This window comes from Rhopalosiphum padi, chromosome 1 (assembly GCF_020882245.1).
Source record: "Rhopalosiphum padi isolate XX-2018 chromosome 1, ASM2088224v1, whole genome shotgun sequence".
Lineage (NCBI taxonomy): Eukaryota > Metazoa > Arthropoda > Insecta > Hemiptera > Aphididae > Rhopalosiphum > Rhopalosiphum padi.
Genome location: NC_083597.1, coordinates 48047185 through 48070556, shown reverse-complemented (window position 1 = coordinate 48070556; position 23372 = coordinate 48047185). Strand labels below are relative to the sequence as shown.

At 28.0% G+C, this 23372-nt stretch overlaps 1 protein-coding gene across 2 annotated transcripts in view; it reads left to right on the top strand.

The window, feature by feature from the left end:
• The first annotated feature begins 9833 nt into the window (after positions 1-9833).
• LOC132918078 (C3 and PZP-like alpha-2-macroglobulin domain-containing protein 8) overlaps positions 9834-23372 on the top strand; it is a 147033-nt gene continuing 133494 nt past the window's right edge. For both annotated transcript variants that reach the window (XM_060979158.1, XM_060979155.1), the window contains exon 1: positions 9834-9978. The gene's annotated coding sequence lies outside the window, so the exon portion shown is untranslated. The remainder of the gene's footprint in view (positions 9979-23372) is intronic.

Genomic DNA, 23372 nt, shown 5'->3' with positions numbered 1-23372 from the left:
TTAAAACAATTGTCTTTATTTTATTGTTTATTTGATACCAATTATATACAATTAAGTTCCTATATTTTGAAAAATACATTTTTTTTTAATAATGTATGTTATTTTGGGAGAGATGTACACAACAATCTTACAATTCCATTAAATCACCAGCTGGGATTTTTTCTGATAATCATTTGAGTTTGAGTCGAATTTGAATAATATGATACATTTTACATATTTAGATTTTATTTAGGAAATGGATCATAAAAAAACAACCAAACATATTTTTTACTGTGACTATTTTTATATAATTTAATAAAACACAAATATATATACATTTAGTTAAGAATATTTTAACTAGTTAGTAGTTTGAAAACTCGTTTGTATTGATACGTGCTACTGTATCCTAATATGTGAGTTAATTCTCAACACATTGTACATTCACTTTGAAATAATTCTTGGGTTAGATTTTTTAGCTGACTTTTATTGATTCATCAAATTACGACTTTCCGTCGATTATAATAGTATATGAGTATAAGTAAAATGTATAGAACAATATAATATTATGGTTGAAATACTTTTAATACAGTCCAATTCCTTCTCTTAAATTTTCAATTAATTTCTGCAAATATGAGGAAATTAAAGAAAAACAAAATATAACCATTTAGAATTAGGTATGGGTGGGATCGGACGAATAAAATATACAAACATCTCGAATTTCTTAAAAATCTCAAAAAAATGAACAACTCTGTCTAATCTAACCTTATTTGTACTTAAATCCTAATCATTTTTATTGTTTGTAATATTTACATCTTTCTACATGCCAATTATATTTGTCGTCGTTGCCTTAATATTTATTGTTATAAAAACAACAATAAAACTTTCGATTTATTTAATTTTTTCTCATTAGAAATGATATTATTATATATTTGTATCTCTTAATTTAAGTGCCCGTACACGCATTACATTACATTTGTCATAATATTTTACTCGATTACGATCGATTTCGAATGTCACTATATAAGTATAGTATAATATTACAGTACTTACTTACCTGCTAAACATAATATTATTATAATTCACGTAAAATTGTTATTGTTTTGCCGAAGTTACACGCGTTTTGTGCCCATTTACAATGATAGCAGATATCTAAGTGTAACTGCAGTATGGTTTTAGGCATTATACTTTATATACATACACGAGAATGCCTAAGCAAACACAATCGTGGGTTACCCACCGTAGAACTATGGAACTATTCCTTGGGGAAAACCCAAGTTTCATCATTATGTACCACCGGCTAAATAAATTACAATGCAATCTGTTCAGCGTCATTAAACACGAAGTTTGCTGGAGTACGACGTGCACTTTTAATTATTAAACGCATATTTGATATAAAGGAAAAAAATAATGTATACATATTATAAACTGAATAAATATTATATACGTAGCTCGAGCCAAAACGGTTACTTCTCAGTGTGCAAACAATATGCGTTATTTTTTTTTTTTAATTGTGTACACAATATATTATGCATTCCACATTATTCAAAGCACATCGAAGTTCTGTACTACTGAAAACAAATATTATTTTTTATATTATAGTATAATGTAAATTTTTTTCAAGAAAAAAGTTCAAACAAATTATTAATTTTATTGAATGAGAATGTCTACCGTATAATAAAAATTTATAATAGGTATAGGTATAATACTATCGTTGTATTTAATGTATTTATATGTAAATTGAAAACATTATAATAACTAATAACTTTACTCTTTAATTTGTTTTAGAATAATTATTTTGATTATTCTTGAATATTATTTATGTGTTAATAAAAAAAATCAGCGATTATAGTTGGAACGTAAGTGTTACTTTTTTTTTTAAAATCTATGGAATTAAAATAACAAAAATCCTTTGGTGTACCTACTCAACGTTGATGACACTACTTGACTTTCAAAATATACTTGACCGCTACTTATTTTTTTTTTCAGATTTACGTTTTTATATAACCTTTAGCCTTCAGACCTGGAGATCTTTCATTATTTTATAAATTTTAATGACAATTTAACACAGTCATAGGCAATAAAGATAACAATGTAACAATATTTAAAAGATGCAATATTTTAAAGACTAGCTAAGAAATAAAATTAATGTTTTTTCAGCATCTATTTCTTTAATCTTGATGTAGGTTTATCAATATACTAATATTGCCTTACTGAAATCCTATTGTTATTTAAAAAAATTATTATTGTTCCAAACAATATCCTTTAATTTTAGTATGTTATTGTTATAAGTGTTAATATTTACACATACAACTAATGAACATTGTTTCTCTAATCTTTCTTATTGTCTTACCTACCTCAGTATTATTATAACAGAGTAAAATATAATACACTAATATTGATTACTCGCCTTATATAAATTTACATATAATATTGTTAGACTAACTGAACAGCGAACGTAATAAACGTATACTTTCATACATTATATTTATATTATCCATAAATACAATAACATGTAAAGCACTTACGTTGATCACTTGTATATATAAGTAAATAACTATGGTTCGCAGTGTTATTACGCCCACGACATTAAATATAAATTTATTTTAAGTTGTTTATGTAAATTAATCTTTAGTATATACTGAAACTTTCGATCAAATACCATATTATACTTTATTAAAAGGCTGAAAACTAGGAAATTACATTTTCAGACTTCTCTTTGAAGCAGTGCACCTACTGACAAATTGAAACCTTTTAAACGTTATTTTTGTAAGTCTAACGAAGTAAAACTTAGTCCGTTTATAGAAATTTGAGAAAGATTCCGTCATTATAATTGCGTTTACCCATATATTTTATAAATATTCATTGGACCCTTATATGATGTGAATGATTTGAAGAGTACAATATGTCAGAAGTAAAAATAATAGTCTTCATACAGCAGAAAGTCAGTCAATCCCAAGAATGAATATAATATTATAATTAATGTTTCTAAAAGGATATAAATACTTGTCATGATAAATAAATAATTATAAGCCACAAATAATATTATAATTTGTATTTTAGTTGTAAAATCGTAAATAAATTATAATTAATACCTATGTCATATACTTATATTATAATTTTATCATTGCTGCGTATAACTATCTTGATTAGGTATTATTATCAAGGACGGATACAATTATAAGTTAAGATAAAATAAATAAATTTAAATTTAGTTTAAAGTTTGAAATTACGTTTTATTTATAAATGGTTAAATGGGAAATAAATTTAATTTAACTTAATTAGTTAAAAATCAGTAACTTTTTTTTCTTAATTGATTATTTACAATCTGTGGGATTTGGTTTAAAAGAACAACAATTAGCATATTTGATAAATGTGTGTACACAAAAACAAAAATACAAGTAAAAATGATATTTATAAGAATAATTTTTACGAATAGATGCTCCTCAATAATATAATCTTATCGATAGAACTTAATAATTATTTATGTTGATTATGAATTAGTTAATTATATAAGATATCATATGGTACTACCGACTTATCTTTAAATTCCACACGAGAGATTTGAAATTATTAATGTATTTGGTGAACTTGTAATTTCCCATAGCATGTATATAAAGTCATATGCATTATTTTGATTCCTATTAAAATGTAGAAATAGTATACTAAATTATTCTTAACAAACAATCTAAAATTTAATACCTGCTTACAAAACATTACAAATTGTAATTTAATAATTTATAAACAGTATATCCAATTATTATAATTATTTTTATCCGTGTATACAATATATACAATTATTTGTTCAAAAAAACTTGTATATTAAATTTATTGAGTTTTTATTGGGTAAAAAATAACTTGACAATTTAAAAGTTATTTTTAAACAAAGTAACTCTATATAATTTATTTAAAAATAATTTAATTTTTTAACTCTTTAGTATAACTATATAATTGTTATTATTATAATTATTATCACAATGTGATACATTTTTATAGTTATATATTTATGCTTCAACCTATGTAACATCAAAATATATGTTTGTCCCTGCAATGTATAATAAGTTCCAATAACCTATCTATTATTTTTATCAACTGTAGTTCTTATAAGGTCTATGCTATTTTGGCGAAGTGTGGAGACATTTGTTTGCCATAAGCCCGTAAAGTTTTGATCTAACTTCGTGTCTGAAAGTTTTTCTAGGTATATTTCAGGAATAAATAAACATTATTTCGAGTTTAGACACGATTGCGCTGTTAAACGCTATATTGTAGGTAAATTACAATATACAAGTCGTATGACCTGATGTTACAACTGGTTACCTATAATATTTCGGTCGATGTCTATCGGATTTTCGATTCGAGCACATTATTGGAGTGCAGTTATCACGTCAGAGGAATGCGAGATCGTTGTCGGGACGAAACCGTCGGAGGTCGATATTTGGGACGTGGAGCTCGACATTGTTGGTCATACAAATGCGGTTTATCTCGACGTTAAGAGTAAGAATAGTACGACTTTCGTGTTGTACGGTTGAATGCAGTGTCGTAACCGTCGCGGAACGACTCGTCCGTGTCGTAAGTGGTGAGTATGAAATCATCAGTAAAAATCGAGGAACACAAAAATATAAATAATATAAGTCATATTATACAATGAACATACAACAAAAGAAAAAAATATAAATAAAAATGAAAATAATAGCAATGGTGTATACATTTGCGTTGCAAAAATGCGAACTTTGGTTGGTCGAAGATACAAAATAAGTGATGATAACACGTTGTATCAATGTACTTTTCTATATTATTATCACTCCATGTATTTGTATGTATAATTAAATATATCCATGTACGTGATGTAATAAAAATATATGTATGCTGTTTAGTTTGTTTAGTTTTATTTATAAGTCTTTTTAGTTTTTAGTGTGTGTGTGTGAGTAATCAGAATAATGTAAATTTATGTAGCGCTAATGGCTAATTATAATCATTGAAGCGAAATAAAGATAAATTAAAATAATAATAATAATAATAAAATAAAAAATACAATTAAAGAAACTATTTCTATGTCTTTCTTTAGTAAAAACTAAAAACTTAGTTGACAAATTTGGTTTGAGTTATTTAATTTATTGTTACTAAATAATTGTTTTAATTTCCATTAATAATTATATTATAATGTAGTTCGTATAAACATATTTATCATACGATTACGACATTTTAGTTTATCTATTATGCTATGAACGTAATAATAATTATCAATTATCATTCTATAGTGAAATTGATGATAGAATTTTGACGAAAATCTTCAAAATCACCAACAATTTCAATCTATTTTTTAGTTAAAAAGTCATAAAAACTTTTCTTTTTAATAATAAGTTTTGACCCACTCAACCTTTAGTTACAGCATAGTGGTTTCACATGTCTTACTTTAGGTTTTATTTTTTACAAAAATATTAAAAGAAGTTTTATGTAAAAAATATGTGGTTTGTATGATATAATACAATTAAATACTAAAACGAAATAAAACATTTATTTTGAGTTTAAGAGAGTTTAACGTTATCGGTTGTTTTCACCTATGACATTGGACAATTTATTCTATTTATTTCCAATAATTTTTGAAAAATTAAGTTTTAATAAACTTAATCATATTCTTGGTTAAAAATAGTATTGATGGCAAACAAATAAAGAAAAAGGTGGTAATATAAATTAATCATTTTGTTTATACAATTATGTAAGTTAAATATTGCTCAATTATCATATTATACATTAGATAATGATAAAAAAGTGTTATTTCTAATAAATATATTCTAAAAGTAATGGCTGGAAAGATATAACACGGTACGCAAAATTTATTCTAAATTAAAAAATAAGTCATAAATAAATGAAACTAAAAAGTTTCTATATTTGAACTAAATAAGATACCTAGTGAATACCTTGCATATAGCTAATACAACATATTATTACCAATCAATTGCAGCATTAACGTCATCAGTATAAGGTTTAAAATTTCATTAAGTCAGAGATTCCGAGTAACTTTATTTGATCGAGTTCAATTATAATAATATTTTTAAAGAAGAATTAGTACGACGGTCGACTATATATACAATACAATACCATACATATAAATAAAATAATAAGTTTAATTTTAAAGTTTATTAAATTATTGTTTCATACAACCAAATTGGTTGTGACCCAAACTATAGATTGCAAAGTATTGGACATGTTTAATATTTTATAGAAATGTTAGTATTGTTATTTCAAAATATTTTTTCCAAAAATGTTGAAAAACCACCTAAGAAACTGCGAAGTTACTCAGTTCAAATCTCTTTGGGAATGAAAACTTTTTCTATTATTTTGTAACTTTTCAATACACTTAGATTATTGGAATTTTTAAAAAATATTTAATTTATTATTTTACAGTAAGTTCTATTTCTTAGATACAGAGAACATTTTTCTATCCCATTCAAATCTTGAATTAGAATTTATTAAACTCCCTCTAATTTGATTTTATTTTGTAAGATTTATTGTTCTATTATGTTTTAATAATACAAACTACCAAATAAATTGTGATTAATATGCATGGATTTGAAAGTTTCTACCATATTTTATTCTTAATATTTTGAAAAAATATCAAAAATTGTGAGTTTGGAGTCGCAATTTGTTATATTACATTTTAAGATATCACGTTTATTTTAATAATAGAAAACAAAGTTTCTTGTAGTTGTATGCGTGACAGTAAAGAAACTGATTTTTCATATAGAAAAAACTGCAAATTCGGCGCTGGTTAACACTGCATCAATACCATATAATGCTGTTAAAATATTTCCCTTCGTACTGTTGCCAAAGAAAAGCAAATTATTGACACGATCAAAGTTACGGTATCTTCTATGACACGAAGTTACATAAGTTGAAAAACAAATCAGTCGAATGCCACGAGCTCATATAAGAACACATTAACTGCTACAGTTAATCATGTCTATATTACCGCCATCTACTTATTCAACAACACTAAACGCCGCGTTGTCAGAGTATCAAACGCTTAAGAAGAATGGAAGTAACTATACTTAATAAGGGTCTCTAATTTTCGTAATATAGTATAATATTATGTCTTATAAAATATATGCAACCTAAAAAATATTAAAACCATCAAAACTGTTATAGGCATATATTATTTGATAGAATTAACATTCAGTGGTATTCACCTAACAAATCGCTTTTAGCCACCCTTAAATAGAATGTCCACTTTTTATCAACAAAATAAAAATAAAAATGTTAAGCCAATCGTATGAGTATTTCAGAAAGTTGTTGCACATTTTATAAGTTTTTAGTATGGAATTTAAGAGCTTTTGTTTCCATTAAAATGATTATTGTCATTGGATTTGTATTTTTGATTTATGTAAATTCATGATATTTAATATAATTTTTAATGATTCATATGTATACAGCTATAACTAAAACATGATAGAAAATATTCTGGTAAATAATTTAATAGTATCATTTGATTTGTTAATTATATTTTTAAATTAAGTGTGTTAAATTTGAATACAGTAATATCATAAAAAATTCATAAATTAAATGTCATCGGTAGGAAAAAAATTGTAGACATTAAAACGTTCTTTAATAATATCTTCATAACAGCGATGCTTATAAAACCATATATCATGATAATACATCAAGTTATGCAGGTCTCAATTTCAATAAATAAATAAATATAATATACACATATTATATACGTTGTCCCTTTATATAGAATATACCATACATATCGTATGTTTACATGAAAAATAGTCGAATGAATGTTGGAGTTATTCGATTGTAATTCATAAAAAAAAATGCATTTTTTAAAGAATTCATTTAATATTTTCAATGCAATACTGTATAATATTATAGAGTACACACAGCTGTAAGGAAATGACGAGATAGGTACTACAGGTATACCTGGAAACTGTATTAAAATAATATGAATAAAGTCGTCGCAAGTGAGATAAAAAAATAAAATAAAATAAAACTACAGGCACTATAATTGCATATTATATAGACACAAGGTTATTGTTGAAGAAATGGGAAAATAGTAGAAACCCTGAGGTAAGTGAGTTAGCAACTACCGAGAGGGCGCAGAGTGGAGACATATATATTATTATTATAAAAATGAGGCGGGAAAGTGTTTCTGAGTCGTTGGCTGTTCGGCCGTATTATACATGACACACGCGCGCGGGCACACACGTACGTATACGACACTTTTAACGAAATGCTTTAGAAGTCTCGTTTGGTAAAACGCTTATTTAGAGTAGAAGTCATGAAAAACAAAAAATCACCAAATATATTATATTTCAAGGTGATTTACAAGCAACTTATTTAGTTTTCTCTACGCGATTCTAAAACGTAGTAAAATTAATTTTTTTGAAGACATTTTCTTTTCCGTTATTTTTTTAAAGTAGATATATTTAATACCCTTTTATTCTAAATCAAAATCCCATAAGAAAATTAAAAAATAAATGCACGTTGTCGATTCAATAGGAGTGACATGTTATTTATTCCTGCTACTCATCTAGACTTGGAGCACTTTTTATACACGTAGGACAAACTATAATTACCTACACATAATAATAAGTTCGATGCTCGACATATTGAAGACGTCAACGAACGTCAGGAAAACGTTCAGCGTCTAAACATGAGACCAACAATAATATATATATATGGTTTTGCATTATATTTTATATAAAAATATTTATAGAATTTCGAAAATCGGGTACATAGTTCATAATATATATGAAAGGAATTATTGAAATCCGGTAAAAAAAATAAGACCATTATATATAATATATATATTGAGAAAACCACACGTGTATAATAATATAAACAGTACTTATGTAAATTATATTATTGTGTCATAGGGCGGCAAAAAAGTATATTGTACAGGATGATTCACCGTGCTCATAATTTTTTTTCTTCAGTAAATTGTTTATTCAAAATCTAATTTTTAATTTTATGAAAACTATTCTGACGCGATGTAATAAATTCTGTTTTTCAAATGTAAAAAATACATGTACTAAGAATAAATGGTACACGATAAAGGGTTTTTAAATATATAGAGGCTAGGGAGATTTGATAATATTACTGATTGGTACTAATCTATCAATACTTAAAATGGTCTAAGGTTAATAAATACTATATATCCGATATTAGATCTTGTTAGGTACATTTTTAAAACCATCTTTTAAGGACTGTTGTCTTTAGTATCAAGATTTTGATAACTGTGAAAATACTCGTTCAACTTTCGGATTATTTCCATCGATATTTAAAAAAAAGAGGGGTTCTCATTTGATAAACAGCAATTATTTGCATTGTAGCCAGAAAACATTCATTAAGAAGTACAAAGTATCTCAGGAGTTTGAAAATGCGTTCGTGAAGTATTTTTAAACATTTTAAGTGTCAGAATTTGAATAAATTCATTATGGGCGGAAAAACGGGGGGTGAGCGACGGGTGTTCTCCGCGAATCACCCTGTACATATATATGTGTGTGTGTAAAGTTAACGCACATATAGGAACAGGAGACATATATGGTGGCAGAAAATAATAATAATATATTTTGTGTACAAGTAAGTATAACGTCGACGGGGAAACGGTAAGCTGTGCGGAGGGATGGGGTTTCGGGAGCAAGGGAATAGCATGCGGCGGGCAGAGAACAGCGGAGAGCAAAAGGGTTGCGTCTGCGTGTGATCGCCGCCACCGCCGACGACGCCAACGACGACGACGACGACGGCGGCGGCGGCGGCGGCGGCAGCGGCGACTGTGGCGGCGGTGGTGGCGGCGATCGAGTCCTCCGCCGACACCGCCACACCACAACCACCGCATCGCCACCGATCCGCCACCGCCGCGTTCCGTGGGGTGGTAAAACGCGATGCAGCCCGCCGCCAAAATCACACACCGCTCTCGGAGTCTGTGACGGAATGACTTTTGGTACACCGGCGCGCGTCCAGCTGCAGTCTCATCTCCGTTAACACGACTTTGATACCGTGAGTACGATATTTAATATACCGAAACAATTTAAATTATTATGTTATGATAATAGTATATTATACGTATACGCAGCATGACGCGTAAAAATTTTCTCCACCAAATTTTTTTGTATAAATAATATTGTAATGTCATTCATTATTATTATTATACATTACTGTTATCGTCACGGGTAGTATCGTAATGTCGTCGTACAATAGATAATATATTTTATTGTTTAGACGTTATAAATTATAATTGATTAATTATTTCGGATTTATATATATTTTAATACTTTTACTGAGAGTGGTGAAATATCGACGATTGAGCAGAGAGTGCACATAAAAATGCATATTTTGGGGATGACCGAATTTTTAAAGAAATTTAAATAAATTTTGTAGAAAACAGCCTATATTTATTATTAATGTAATGCCGTATCAAATAGACTATATCTATCGTTTATATAATTGCGATTCCGATAATAATTTTGACCGGTTTTCTTAATGTAATAATAATTATTAAGTTTCGTTGATTTGTAGATGAAATAACCAAAATCATTTTGGATATGGTCATATTTTTTGGATTTTTAATTCATAAATGCATATTATTTTAAGGTTTTTAGTGCATATAAGTCAGAATTTAATTTTAAGATTAATAATATACAGAGTGCTCCATTTAAGATAAGAAACACGTTATCTTAAAAACACTAACGTTTTTAAAAATATTACTTTTAAACAAATGTAAGTCGTAATATATTTATAAAGAAAGTATAGGTTTTTAATTTTATAATCTTAACCAAAATATTCTTTGGAGTATGTATATTTATAAAAATAAAATTTCAGACTAGTTTATTAGTTATATAAGTACATAAAGTTAATAGGAGTGGAATAGTGGACTAGCATTTATAGGATCCCCTATAGCACTCCTCTTCGATAATTTAAACGCTTATGCTCATATACTACTCTTCTGAAATTCAATTCTTATGTATCAAACTTCCAATGTTCTACTTTTGAATAAATAATTAAAAATGCACATTGTCATTAATAAAAATTAAAATTAAAAAAAAAACATAATGTTTTCAACGTATAAAAATATGTAAAAACGTTAATAGTTTTAGAAATAATGAGAGTCTTATTACGTATATACGTAATATTATACTAATATTTTTTTGCGTTAATATTTATATTATTATATTATTGTCATATATTGTCGTAATGATAGCGGTTGGTAACAACAGGATAGAGGTATTATCATTATATCTAATTACGTATCACATATTACGCACACTCCACACTGCGTGAATGATTCAAAATAGTGTTGAGTTTTAGGTATAGTGACTATAGAAATCAAAAGTATTTTATAGATAATGTAATAATTATAATTTTTACACTTATCGTTAGTTAATGAATACTTATCTACCCAAATTAATGTTATATTTTATAACACGTGCTTATGATGTTTATTATACCAAATTGGCTATTTTTTACGTTTTGTTCATTAATTCAAGCCACGTTTGATAAACAATTTTATATATTTGATCAAATGTTTAGTAGGTACCTTATATCGTTATAAAAAACTCGTAATACTACATCTTTAATAATATAAAAAAAATAATAATATATATATTTAATTTAAATTAGTTAGTAGATACTTATTTGTTTCTAATATTTCCGTTTAGAAAATGTAGTATAGTCTCTTTTTGATAAATATACATTTGTATAGCTGAATAAATGTATAAGTAAAATATTGAAATATTATTCAATTATTCAAACCAAGTGTATATGTTAATAGCGAGTTGGAGTAGGTATAAGTATTACATATATTATGTTTCATCGTTTGATTTTATATTATAATATGTCGCTCAGTTTAACAAACATACATTTGACAAAGTAAAGATTAAAATATAAAGGATCTTTAGAATTTCTTTTTCGTTTTACTGTTTTATTTATACAGATTATTCTTCTGCAGGATTGGATTCTCTGAAATCAATAATATTAAATTGTATAGTATGATGCTTATTTATATTTCCTACAATGTCCAACCGAGTTATAATTCTATCTCAAAGTTAAATATTTCAAAATATAAAACTGCATTGAATATAAATATGGATTCTTATCAAATAAAATTTGATATTTTTGTAACATTATCTTTGAAATTAGATATCTTATAATCTAAATTAGATCGTGCAGACATTTATTTATTTGTTTTGTAAGAAAAAATAAAATAAAATATTATCATTGTTTAAATTACACGTAAACGCGCATCGTATTGAATTTTTTTTTAATTACAATATATTGTTATATTTTATCATGGAAAATTGTTTAATGTTTAATGTTTTTAACTTTGTATTAATGTAATTATTACAGCGTTCGAATAATATTTATAGGAATATCAGATTAAATATTTTCAACAACACAAACATGTTGTTTATACATAGGTGGTAGGTACTCTGTTTTCAATAACGGTTCAAGTATACAAGTTGTTAGGTAAACACGAATTTAAATTATCATACTGAATAATATTTTGAGTCTATATAAGTAGTATAAGTTCGTATCATGCGTATATGCATTGTCAGTGTGTACGGTTGTGAACGAATCACATGCGAACATAATGTTTACAATTATTTAGCTAGGTCAGGTTACGACTACAAAGACCGTTATTAATTGTTTTTGAATTAGTTACGGCCTACGCGCGGATTAGTAAATCGGTCACAATAGAGGCTTATTTGCAGGAGTTTCGACTCGGTTTTAAAGCATCAGAATTACACGTAACTTTTATTTCCCCAAAAAAGTTAATATTAGTAAAATTTAGTTCATTTTTTTATATAATAATAGTAAACAGATTTAGTCAAAATAATGGGCCTACTATTATATTTTGTATAATATAGTGTCTGAGGTAAATTTAAATACATAAAAACGAATTATTCGAAATATTAAGCATAACTATAATAATATTAATGTATTAAACTACTACTGTTATGCAAAGATTATGATGTACGCTAAGCTGTGCATAGTGCTAAACAAATTTAGTAACTCTGTGTTTATTCGATAATGGTGAGAGAGATATATCACTCACGTAGCACTCTTGTAGTAAATAATCACTTTTAAGTTAGTTTATACGTAGTCCAGCGAAGGAACACAAAACAACCATTCGATTACACTATACACGAGCACACAAACCTGTGTTTGATACGTATATAGTGTAACGTTTTAATGAAAACTAGTCGTTTTGACCACAATATAATATAATGTAGACGTATTTTGCGGAAAACAAAAAAAAAATAAATAAACAGAGGCTTGTATATCAATTTCTTCGCTGCAAATTGCCTTGTCACGTCATGTTTACCACTCGTCATCTCGTATATAACTCGGCCCCCCGTAGAAGCAGAACCACTACACTGTCTTAAACCATCACACTTTATTACACCTTCCGGCCACCACTTTGGTCTGCGCCAAGCCACATACATAGGTAGCAACATTTTGACTCTTTGTAATTTCGTTCGGAATGTTTACGGTTTATTAGTTTTCAATGTTATCGTTTTTATTCGTGCTTTTTTATGGGATACAGATTTTTGTTCATCGTGCCCAACCCGAATCACTGTCGTTATATCTGCGCCGCGCTAAACCACGATAAGTACGACGAACAGTCAAAAAAAAAAAAAAAATATATCTAAAAGCAAAATACCTTCAATAATATTATTTCGACATGTATAAACGACGATAATCAGAAATATCTCATCAGTTATTTTATATGTCTAAAATGTAGTTTTTACAATTTAACACTTATACGATTGTTTTATTGATTTTCGAATTATTTTTAGCTTAATAAATTTAAAAAAAAAATTGCACTTAATTATAAAACTTACATACAGCTTACTTTTGAGAAATAAATGTGATATATATTATGATTTTCATTCACATTCTTTATTTAATTATATAAGATGCTTATCTTCATTACAATCCAAAATGACAACATTTTCACATAACATTACTTTTTTCTTTTTATTGAACACGGCGATTTGAATAGGCTATTTCACTACATATTTGTCGTGTGTTTGTTTTGGCTACGTCATAATGTTACTTAGCGTCATGAATATTATTTTTATTTAAATAAATTCTAAATCTAACATAATATGAGCAGGTAAAAACATTCTACGACTTCGGGCTTAAGCTATTTGACAAATATTTTGTAAGTAAGTTACTTGTTCACAAACAAAAATATTGCTTTATTATTGTACAAACAACTATTGTGCCGTTGACAGACAAACCAAAATAATATTATTTATACCTACGTTATTGAGAATAATTCTATAAAACTGAAACAAGACTAATCAAAAAATATTACGTGATAGATTAAACTTTTGCCATAGACTTATGAGAGGAATGCTTGTAATCCGAATAACCAACAACTAAACACTTGTCAATTTACTGACCTGTCCACGACGATGGAAAACAACAGACTAATTATTATGAATCAAATTAATTTTTACTCATACAGTAAATTTATCTTGATAAAAAATAAACTTAAAAAGAATATATAAAAAATACACATTAAATGTATTAAAAAAATAATTGATAATTTTCACTGTGAAAAATAAATGTCATTAATTATTATTTCATTTAAAATCGAATTATTAAAGAACAAAGTTGGATTAAAAACTAAAACAGTACTTTTTTAGAAGATGAGAATAAAAAATAATGATTTTTTTTCAATTTTTTTTATAAAAAGTTTAATATGCGATTTTAATTCATACTTCAATGAATAACGGTAAATTATGAACATCGAATAGTTAATAATTAGAGTTTTGTAATAATGATATATAATATAACATAATGTCATTTCTCAATATATTTTATATATTATATTATGATAATAATTAATACTAATTATTTTCGATTTTTATCACATGTAATCGTAAGTACTATCTATGAGCTGCTATTATTATTACTATTCATGTTGTCCTCCTCCCTGCTGCACAGTAACTTAAACCGGGAAAATTGATGAGGGTATTTGCTTAACTTCATAGACACACCATACTTATGCTTTTGTGCCACTATAAAATAAAGTATCGAGTATATTATGTCAGAGTACGGATGTGTGTCGCAGAGGGTTGACCGTGTCGAAAACGGGACATTAAGTTCTGAGTGGAATGTAGCGGGGACGGTGATAAGGGCAAATTCATAAAACAGACGACGCGCCGCCGCCGTCTTATCGCTAGAGTTTGTCATGTCCGACGCACTCGACGTGAGATGAGGTATTATAGGGCTGCTGTATTATTCTCGTAATTTTACCCCCTCTGTTTTCCTTTTGCGTTTCGTCAGAAAACGGTTCGAAAGGACCGAACCGTGATTCAAAACCTCATTTTCCTCCTTCTCTTCCCTCAAACTCGGGATAGTTTGTTTGTATTATTTTATTTTGCTTTTGATTTTTTTTTTTTTATCGTAAATCTCCTTTTTTCACGTCTCGAGCACCGTAGTAGTGGTGGTTTCAGTTTTCGCATATTATATACGAAAAGTCTCCCGACAGGTTTTTCGATAATAAATCAACAGAACAATAACTCACCCCGAGGCGTATACCTATACGGTAGAAGCAGTAGCGTTTCGGACCACGCGTCTCGTGTGCACGCACACACGCACATAGTTTTCGTATTATTATATACACCTGTATTGTATATATTATTATTACTATTAATATAATACTATATACGTGGCGCGTACCTTTTGTGTTCGTTGTTCTAATTTTTGGGTTGTTCCCGATGGAGTCCAAAAGTACATACGGTTCTATAATATTATATACATATTATATACTAATGATTAAAACTGCGGAAACTCACGTGTGGAGAGGTTTATTTTTCCACGTAAATACATATACGTGCGCAGTTATAGCGATAAAAATAATAATGATGATGATGATGATGATAACTCAACCGAATATATCCCGATATCTACCCTTCCACACAGACACAAATATATCAACATAAACAATGCACACCGTAACAGCGCACTTCTACAGCAGTATATTATAATATATATTTATACATATTATACCTAACATAATCACTTCCATGTTGTTATATTATGAAACTGTATGAATTAAATCAATTTAACGTCTAGTGCATAATATTATGTACTATTCTATTATTATAATACACATATCGTTAAGACGGTATTATATTCTAATGCTCCCCTTTTTGTAGAATTTGCGATGCACCCTGAAGTGGTGATACAAACTTGGTTCTTTTCAAAATACCACATTTCTCATCGCAAAACAAAATTCAAAAAAAATATTATACGATTTATTAAACTAAGAACAATAATAAATAGAGAGTAATAGATTAAAAGTTTAGAAGATATATGGGTGCTTGGTGGTTTTAAAATTATAGTACTCTGCCCATAATAATCTATAAGTATTTTATAATTTGTAAAATTAACGAAGTATAGTAAGTACTAATCATAGTTTTATATATATTATATATTGATTATGTATGTATATTCATAGTCATTAGTATTGATTAGTATCCTTAGTTTATAAACTTAAGTCTTTCGAATTAATTAAAAAAAAAAAAATTGAAAATTTTCAGTACCTAAAGAAAGGGAAAGTACTTGAAACAAAAATAAATTTGTCTCGTCATATATAAGATGTTATTTTTTGAAAATTTGGTTGTAGAATATAATCAATATTTCTAAAGTCAGAATTTAATTATATGCATATTGTTTAAATTATGAATTTGGGGAGAATAAATAATCATTCAGTTGATTAATCAACCTGTGTATTACATATACTTGCTATTGGATGAAATAATTATATGCAAACGGCGATGACGATGACGCCTCCTGTGAAATTCATATTGTCCATAATAAATAATGTATGTGTATTATTATGAAATATTATAACGGTTGAGGGGACTCATCGGACGAGTGGAGAAATGCGTGCGATTATCGGCGCGGATAAAAAAAAAAACACCGTTTGATTCGTATCGCGACGCACGTCAGTGGAAAATGAATGGACAACGTCACGTGTGAATATCTGGTATAATATTATAGCATAATAATAAATTATAATATTATAATCATCGACTTATAAACTGCAGTGCGCAGATATAATCATGAAGTGGCGCGTAAAACAATGTAAAGTAATGAAAAACGGTGTGCAACGCTGTCATTATTGTAGTCGGCGAGGCTCTATATTTCTCTCTTTCGGTCTGTCAGTCCGTCGGTGTATTAAATTACAGTTTTACTTCGGAAATTACTTTGATATGTATGTGGTACGCTTTGTTTGAGTAATATAAGTGTTATATTATTATACAAACATTGAGTTCTCAGAAAAATAAAATACACGAACACCGTTATGTAGTGCAAAATACGAAGACAATATGTGTCGTATACGTCTTGTATAATACGCTTCATTATTACCATTATTGTTTATTTTTTTTTTATTTTTAAGCCTTTATTTAAAAAAAAAAAAAATATTTTCATTTTCGAATTGCGTAGACACTATGTTATACACATTATACATAATATTCTGTTATTTTATGCACCAGCAACAGTTCAACGAAACAGTTCAACAAGATGTTAAACTACGCGTCGTGTTCCTAAAAGATTACAATTTAAACAGAAAAACCGTTGTGGCGTTGGCGAGTAAAATATATGACGCGAGTGGTGTATTACAAACGGTTAGTGGTGTCCAAGAATATCGGGTAGCCGAGTTTCGTCACTGAATAATATAATATTATCACAACGCATTGCCGCAATGTTTGATCATAAAATATTTTACAACAATAATAATAGTATTGGTAGTTATAATTTATTTCACATTTTTCACTCTGCGTTCAACTAGGCGTCTTAATTATATTGCACTCGCATAATTAATTGTTTCCGGTGAATTATGTGGACTGTGATCAAATATATATCTGATTGACCGTTTATTAGGTAACAAATCTGTTATAAATATTCAATTTAGTAAACATTGGACCACGTCTGTGAAAAGACTGAATGCCGTAGCATTATTCATTCGAAATAAATTGTAAATCATTGCGTAATAAATTTGTATATGAAAAAAAAAAAACGATTATCACCGGGTATTCTGTCCATTAACGGTAAACACTTTATTAAAACAACATCTGTGCCGAGTGTGTTATTACGCAATTTATATTAATTAATTTTTTAGAAAACAGGAAAGTTAAAAATACAAAAATCCCATTTCCGAAAAAAATTGTTCCCGGTAATAAATTTCTAATTTTTCTAACTATTATAATATTATAGTTGAAGTTAGTGCATATTAGATAATATATTATAAATTATTCACTTCTCCTGCGGCGAATGGTATTATATTGAATATAATTATGTCGAGTGTTTGTGAGCTATATACAAGTATGTTGTATACTTTGTACAAAAAAATGATAAATTATCTATACACAGCATAATATTATGTTTACAACATATGATTTTTTATACGATAAACCATATATCGAGATTATTCTTAACGATATATAATAATATATTATTTAAAAAAAATTATAAATGTTTAATTCGTTTTCGATTATAATTGTAACGAGGTAAAACAATTAACATTAATTATTATGGTTTGACGACTTACAATTATTAGTTTTCGTTGTTGTTCAAAATTTATCGAGTACCGAACTCAGTGAATTATGTTCGCAGTCATATTAAATAGCATCCCTTTTGTTCCTAAATTAATCGAGAAAGTGAAAAAAAAATATTTTATAACATTCTGTTTTTAATTGCCGTTCACAAATTTATGTATGTTCGTATCAGGTATGCAAAATCCCACGTGCAATTAGTTTCAGCCTTCCAAATATAAATCATCATGATAATGTATTAATATACTTACTTATCTCGTAATATTATCATTTCCACACCATAGGATTATCAAGGGGATTTTAAGGCTTAACCCACTCAGATAATTCTTAAACCTTTTTCAAGTTTGATGAGTATTATTATTTTATAGCTTGTAATATTGGAGCAATTTGTTATTAACTTAAAAGTATTTATCAAACTGAGTTATATTTTGGTTAATTTTTAGAACTAAAAGCTTTTATCGTACGATCCGTCGAATTTAATAAATAAATAATTTTTCAATGAAATATAAATCATATTTTTGTGGTTCTAGAAATATTATTTCAGCTCCTAATAGACACTATAGCGAAGGTTATTATTTATTTATAATAATATAAAACATATATAATTGTAAATTACAATAATTATTAGATATTATAATGCTATAAAACTAGTGATAAAAGTAACAAATATATTTAATACATCGATAAAGTAGTGTGAACTTACTTATTTTAACCCCTGAAATTTGACTTATGACTATCTTCCGTATCTGACCGTCGCGTCGCGCAATGTGAACGAAACAGCGAGGTCGTCAGAAAAAAACTAATATAATATATCACACCGATGGTCAGATTTAGGTGAGCATTATGATATCATCTGAATAGGATATTCAAAGTCGAGTCCTATACAGTCGAAACACATTTTTTCGACTGTATATATGATGTTACATTATATTGTTTCCAGGGCGGTATCGATCGAACGCAAAAAATAAAAATAAAACGTAAATAAAAACGTTTTCCATCGAACCGTCCGAAAACAACAAGCAGACGTAAATATATATATATATATATATACGGAGTGGGATACCGTGTTTCGCCGTTTCCCCGTGATGACCCCACGAGAACACACGGCGACCCACCCTGTATGCACGCTGCGTGCGTGTGGGTTTTTTCCTCCCGTGACAAAAAAAACCCAGCCGAAATCCCTCGAGTGCTTGCTTATGGCTCTTCGGTGACATTTTTTTTTTTTTTTTTGTATACGAGAAAATTCGTTCATTTCGTATACACAGTTGAAATATACGTATAGGTACTGGGTATTATATATATATATATATATATATATATATGGGTGTGTTACGTATACTGTCCGGTGTTTCTGTTGACGAAGCGTTTCTTGATTTATTTTGTCGAACACATTTCGTCCATTTCGCGTGGACGATGGATAAAAAAAAATTATACACATCGATCAGCGATGATCAGACTGACAGTGTGGGAAACACACATACACACACGCACACGCACACATACGTGCGAACGACTGGGTTCGCGGGATAGCTCGACTGCGCTGCTCTCATCCGAGTTTTGACGATTTTCTTTTCTCTATTTTACCACCTTTCCATTGTTTGCTAAACGTCCGTCGTAATTTACCGATTGTCATAATATTTGATCCGAAAACTAATATTTACAGTCCGAAGTTAGCAAAAAGTTCAAATCCACACTGTATATACTGTAAATACAGTCGCAAAATGCACAATATAATTTCGTATTTTATTTGCAATCAATACAATAATATCTTAGCGTTCAATTCTATTGTCAGTATATTCATAGTATTATTATAAGCGTTTGAACATTTTGTCCCACCGGCAATAAACGACAAATACGACCCCGTCGCGCGTCGTCTCCATAGTCCATTGTGTAATACACCATATACTCGTGATATGACATATATTATTATATGGCATTGCGTCGTAAAAACCGAATGGAAAAATTTTATATTTTCCTTAATAAACGCAATCGAAAATGTCGTATATGCGTTTGTTATAAAACGCAGCGATCGTGTGTGTGACCAACCCGAGGTGTACGTTTGTTTTATAGACGCTGTGACACTTTTATTGCAATGCTACACGCTCTGATATCCTATATAAAATATTAATGATATATATATATATATTTGTGTGTGTATGTGTGTGTGTGTGTGTTTGTTAAATTATAGTATTATATTATGTTATATATCTCTTCGGCGTAGAGTTGATTAATAATTATTCGAATTTACAGTTTGATGAGCGGATTAGTCAGTTAATATTATACTAGATCTATCCTAATCCAATCCAACTAACTTTTTTTAATTTTTTAATTGGTTTAAACAATCTATACGATTTGTATGTAGTGTATAATTCTATAATAGTAATAGTAATCTACTCATATATATATATTTTATTCTTTACACTGATAAATTTAAAATGTTATAATGATTAACGATAAAAAAATGTAATTGCTCATTGAATATGTAAAATAAATATTTTTAAAAACACACATATTTTACAAAATAACTTTTAAGTTATAAAACAATCACACTATTTGTATTATTACAATAACACTTGTCCCAAATTCAATAGCAGAGTTATGTGAAATTTTCAGCGAAAAACAACTTAAAAACCAGAAAAAAAACACTCTCCGCGGTGGTTTTCCAATAAAATGGATCTGTCGGATCTGACAAAGTGACAACGACGACAATACATAATATGCGATATAACACACTATTATAATACGTATATAATGTGTTATATGATGTATGCGAAAGTATTTCCGAAAACGGTCATCTGGTCGACATACCACTTGTCCGCAATACAAGTCATGGAATTGCGTATAATATATGTATTACGTGTGTAATCAGCCGTTCGGAATATCGGCGAAACGCACTCAAAGAATTCGCGTGGAATTCGCGAACGCTGCTGTCGAAAATCGGGGTTTTCCCTTCTCTGTACGTCATGTAAAATCATAGTGTGCAAATAGAACCGTTTCATTCGACTCAACGAACAAATTTCTTTTTGTTGTTTCGAGTATGCAAATCGAGTTATTTGTACCCATCACGGTTGATGCTTATTTTAATATAATAATATTATTGATTATTATTGTACACTCGATAATAGTTTATGAAAAACGAAATAATAAACCGTGGTGAGTGGTATTTTGACATGTCGTCTGAATAGAATTTTTTTTTTAATCTCTGTCTTATGTACACTAATGAGGATAATTGTCTGCTTATGTATAAAAACAACATACTACGTTTATAAAAATTATGCTATCAGACGAGTTTAAAAAAAGTATTTAACTGTGGAAAAGATAATAATTGTTTGGTTTATTTGTATAAATTATACAATATACAATATAATATGATATTTAAATGATATACCTCAATACCTGTATACATTTATTATTAAGCCAAATAGTGTTTATAAAATAAATAAATGTAAATTTAAGAAATTTATTAAATAATAATACACTCGCCAGGTGGTACAGTAACAGCTGTTATTAATTTAAAATAAGTGTTTTTTTTTTAAAAAAATATATAAATAAAATTAATTAATTTAGAAGAATATCTTTATAAATTATTTGTATGTGTTTATCTTGTTAGAAATATTTATCCGTTTCTAAAAATATTGATAAATAATTGTTTATTTCATTGAAATTTAATCTGGTTATTATTGTTTTTTTCTCTTAAGCTTATTTCATGGCTCAGTTTTATTTTATTTCATTTTTCCACTATTTAAATACTAAAAAAAACTGAAAAAAATCGATTTAATTGATTGTTCATAACAATAATACGATAGATTTTAAAATTGTATAGCACTGTCGCATTGATGTAGGTATTTATATTATATTGGTACTAACATGAGTTTTCTTTACTCTTAACATGACTTTTGTTTCATCGATATATTTTAAGTGTTTGGTCGTATATGTTAATATTCTCATAAGTTTGATGGACTATTACGATGAATTTAAAAATCAATTAAATAAATAACAATTTAATTATAACAATAGAATACTCGTAATATAGTGTGCTATTTTTGTAATAGTTTTGAATTCCTTTTACATAATATGGGATACACAAATTAAACCAAGAAGAACAAATGCAAATATAATTTTATATTGATCATAATTTCAATTATTCATCAGTATTTTATGACATTACATAATACATATCCATCCAAACAACAATACGATGTATATCATGTTAAAAGTCTCGTAAAAATATGTCAAATGTTTTAGAACAAAGAACATAATAATGATATATAGATAATATATATTATATATATTGTATACAAATGTACATAAATGAAATATAACACATTCATAATCAAGCTATTGCCGGACGAGTTGGTAGTTTGTTTCTCTCCCATTCACATTATTTTATAAACTCAGTGTAATAATATACTATATTATTGATCCGATCGTTTTATTTAATAATAATTATTATTATTTATCGTTTTTGAATATTTTATTATATTATATTGATTTTTAATATTTTAATATCAAATACAACACAGATGTGGTATATAAAAATAAATATATGATATTTATGGTGGCAATGTAACCACGCAGTGTTATTTTTTTTAACTTCTGCTCCACTGAAACTGCAGTGTACTCGGAGAGACAAAACGTACTAAAAGGGCGGCAAACTAATAGAGTTTAATGAAGCAGAAACTCGATTACTAAAAAGAAAAACTCGTTGTCGTCTCGTAGCCACGCAGTACTCGCGATTTTTTCGGCAAACTTTTCGATTACATCTCTCTCCGTAGTTATAGCGTTCACGATAATCAAGTCAGGGATGTCACCAAG